Here is a 4,317-nt window from a genome sequence, read left to right as displayed (position 1 = left end):
AGAGGTGGCAAAATCGGAGGTTCTTAATTGTATCAGGGGTTTGGCCAAATAAGCGAACTGGGGAATCCACTGCCTACAATAGGAAGTAAGACCAATAAAGGCACGGACTTCTTTCTGTGTCTTAGGGACAGGAATGTTAAAAATTAGTGGGATTCTTTCAGGTGTGAGTGCCCTACCCTCCTTTGACAGCAGGTGTCCTAAGTATGCCACCTGCTGTAAACACAATTGTAATTTAGAGGGTAATACTTTGTGGCCATGTTGTGTAAGAAACATTAGGACAATTTGTGATGCTTGTTCGCATTCCTGTTCGGAACGTGCGGTGATCAGTAAGTCATCGACATATTGTAACAATGTTGTAGTGGAGGGCAGAACAATGTCGTCCAACTGTCTTTTAAGTGCTTGGCTGTAGATACTGGGACTTTCTGTATACCCTTGAGGAGCTCTTTTGAAACAGAAACTACAACCTTGTAGTGAGAATCCAAATAGGTGCTGACTGTGGGTGAGTAGTGCGCTATACAAGTATCAATTAACTGTCTGGATGAATGGGTATACTGAAGAAAGCGTTCTTAAGATCAATGACGGTGAAATGTGTTGCATCAGGATCTATAGCTGTCAGCAGAGTACTAATGTCTGAAACCACAGGCTATTGTGGTACCACACATTTATTAAGCACACGTAAATCAACCACAAGTCTGTAAACTGGGGGTGTGCCATCATCTGTTTTCTTGCGTACTGGTAGAACTGGCGAATTACATATATTGGAAGGTACCTCTCTGACCACTCCTTTTTGTATCAAGTCCTCGATAATCTGAATAAGGGCTTGGTCCGCATCTGGAGGTAACTTGTATTGGCGGACACGAGGTAGGACAACACCTTCTTTTAACGTGACTATGTGTGGTGTAATATCCATGAATCCTACGTCAGTCGGGTCAGTGGCCCATAATGTAGCAGGAATATCCCTCAATCTGATATCTAATTCTCGTGTGGTGTAGTGAACTTTGAAATCTCGGAGGAATAGTCGGACCCCTTCCGGGGAGCAGCATATCACAGCACCCAGTTCCTTTAATGTCTGGATGCCAAGTAAATTTTCGGGACAGGACTTAGTGAGTACCAAATTGGTAGAAGCTGTAAGAGGGCCAACCTGGAGTGACACTGGTTCAGAAACTTTTTTGATGACTGGTGTACCTGAAAGGCCCAAGGAAATACTATTTGAGCCAGAGAGGGGTACCTTGGGAACTTCGTTGTGTTGTACTGTCATCCTACTGGCCCCGGTGTCAATCAGAAATGTTGTTACCTTACCTAAGAGCTTAGCATGTACATAGGGACCCTTTTGGTTGACCGGGACCGGGATCAGAGGACGACTATCGTTTTCCTCCCAGCTGTCTCATAAAATCATGAGGAATTCAGGATAGAATGATACTGGATATTGATAGAGTTGTGTGGCTATTTTAGCTTCAGATGGGACACTTGAGGTTGGAGCAGAAGGACGAGTGGTATAGGTGTGAGGTTGTGTCTTTCAAGTAGCGATATTGTGTTGTAAGACTGGACAGTCGCGCACGAAGTGGCCAGGTTTTTTACAATAATTACAGGTGGCCCTTTCTTGTGGTACTGGATGTTGCTTATGGGTCTGAGGAATTGTATTGGTTTGTGCTACCAATACCTTCATTTTGGTATCCTTTGCCCTTCTTTTCTCTTGTTCTTGTTCGTCCCTAATTCTGTTTTGATGGTACTGGAGCATCTGGAGTGCTTGTGAAGGGGAACTAGCCTGCCAAGTGCTTTCAACCTTTAATACTCTATTTTTAAATATAGGTAAAGCATTCTCTACAAATTTTGAGACAAACAATCGACTATAGGCGTCTCCACCTGAGGAGAGACCACTATTGATAAGAAAACATTTCTCAAATCTTGTATAATAGTCCCCTATGTCCTCGTCTGGTTTTGGTTTGTATGCAGAGATAGCATCCCAATCTTCCTTTTTAGTGGCCAACAACTGGGACAGTATTTTTGGGAGAAGGCGGGGGAGTTCCAGGACCAAAGGTCCCAGGCCCTGTCCAGGATCACAAGTAGTTTCTTCTGCCTCCAAAGCTGCCCATCCTACTGATCCAGCGGGTCTAAAGAAATTTAGTCTCATATGCACAACTCTACACCACAATACTCACCATTATTTATAAAATTAACACTAGGCCCATTTTCGACTGAGACATGAATTATGACCTACTGAATCTTATGACCTAATTAATCTAACATAGCAAAACATTTTAATTAAGTCACATAAATAGGCAATGGATTAACTAATGGTAACTCAAGGAAACAAACAAGACCGGCTTGTCATTTCAAAATCTATTTTATTAACTTTATTTTAAAGCAAATGCATTTTCGAAAAAACTCTTTTATTAGCAATTTTATTTTAGCAGATTAATTAATTATAGGCAAAACAGTCTTAGCAAGTTCGAACCAAAATCAGTATGAGTTAAATGCTCAAACGCCTATTTCCCTAACTTAGCTAAAGAAAACCTGTAAGGAAAAAGTAAAGTCTCTAAGTCTTACGTGAAAGGAAAATCTGGCAGCGTCTCTGGAGCACAGGAACGAACGAGCGGTGCTCTTAGCAAGGGGGCAATTCTTATAGTATTTTCCTATCTAAAACTAACTAAAAGAATACAAATATTCGTGCAGGGCAAAATTCTATTGGTCAAAGGATGTCTCCTGATGCGGTCATCCGACTCTCGCATAGCCAGAGTCACGTTCTTTCAAGAGCGGCATTGTCCATTATTTAATGTCACTAGCAGTTTCCGAAGGTGGTTACATTTGACAAAAGTTTATATCATTTCCTTTGTCCGCTCTAGCTTTTCCGCTGCCGAACGTCAAGTGCAGCCTTGACCATGAATAAATCTGAACCAAATGTCCTAAGCTTCCACACAGCCTTGTTTGCAAGCCTTTCTCCAAGAATTAATGTCGAAAAACATTTTCACATTCCAAAGTAGCTGTGCAAGGCCCACTTTGGTAAAGCTTTTTGGACATCCATTTTAGAAGTAGGCCACAGGCCTTTTAGCGTGAGCGTGAGTCTAGTATGCAAGGAAACACAAGACAATAATTAATTCGAGAAATGATAATTATTCTGTTACCCACCCCCTTTGCTAAAAGTAACCCATTAGCTATGTTACCTAGTTTTGCATACGAACAAATAAACAAACACAGACACATGAGACGACAAAACATAAACAGAAGCACATTTAAAAGAATGCACATGCTGTTATTTTTTAAAAACAGCCGTAGTTAATAAATAACTAAACAAAAGACAAAGTAAATGTATTATTTAAAGCAAAATGACAAACATGACAAAAGCACAGATGATTAAACCGCGTGTTGGTGATGGTGTATACTATTCTAGGTTGAGTCAGTAAATGTGCAAATCATGCAACACTCATTAGTAAAAATAAAAATCATGAGAGTTTCATTTGTCACGAACTATTCAGAAATAATTCTGAAAGTCCGCTCCATAAACTCTCTCATCTGGTGATTTAAAAATCACCGAACAAAACCCAAAAATTTATACTAAATTTTACTTTTAGAAATGACATGTAATGATCTCTCTCAGTATTTGTAAATCTAAACTCCTGTTTCATCAGTCTGTCTCTGTCTGGAACTATCATGTTGAGCCCTACGGAACTCATCCATTTCTATCTCTTTCTCCTGGGCTTTTCTGAGTTTATAAATCCTCTTCTTTTCCCTCACATGCTTCTTTCTTTTGTGAATCATGCAACTGATTTTTAACAAGAGTGTCACTATAACAATAACTATAACAGGGTAAAGCACTTTGCCAATGATTGAACTGCCAATGTCAGCAAACCATTCCTTGATTGCCCCAAATCTTTTTGCCAAACGTTTAGAAAAACTGTCATCTTCCATGGGTTCTATTTCAGTATGAAATTCTGTAATATTCTTAATTAATGATTCAATGTTCTGACTTTTATCTGGGATATATGTACAGCAATGCTGAACATGCAAAATCCCACAGACTCCTCCCTCTTTTGCTAAAAGGATGTCTAAAGCAAGCCGGTTTTGCATAACCATGCTTCTGGTAGCAATGAGCTCTGTATTGACCAACTGGAAACCACCTGCAGTATCAGTGGACAATCTGTCAACAATTGTGGAAACTTTTCTGATCTTAATTGCATTCAGGGTAATTCCCACCATAGGAATTATTGCACCAAACATATCTCCCATGATTTCTGAAAAACTTTCTCTTTTCAACCTATTCAGGTGTTTGCCAATTTCGAAAGATCCTTCTCCATTTCTGTCAACATGGAAAATTTTAGG

Source organism: Lissotriton vulgaris, chromosome 1_1, assembly GCF_964263255.1.
Source record: "Lissotriton vulgaris chromosome 1_1, aLisVul1.2, whole genome shotgun sequence".
NCBI lineage: Eukaryota > Metazoa > Chordata > Amphibia > Caudata > Salamandridae > Lissotriton > Lissotriton vulgaris.
Note: the sequence above shows the minus strand (reverse complement) of the source record.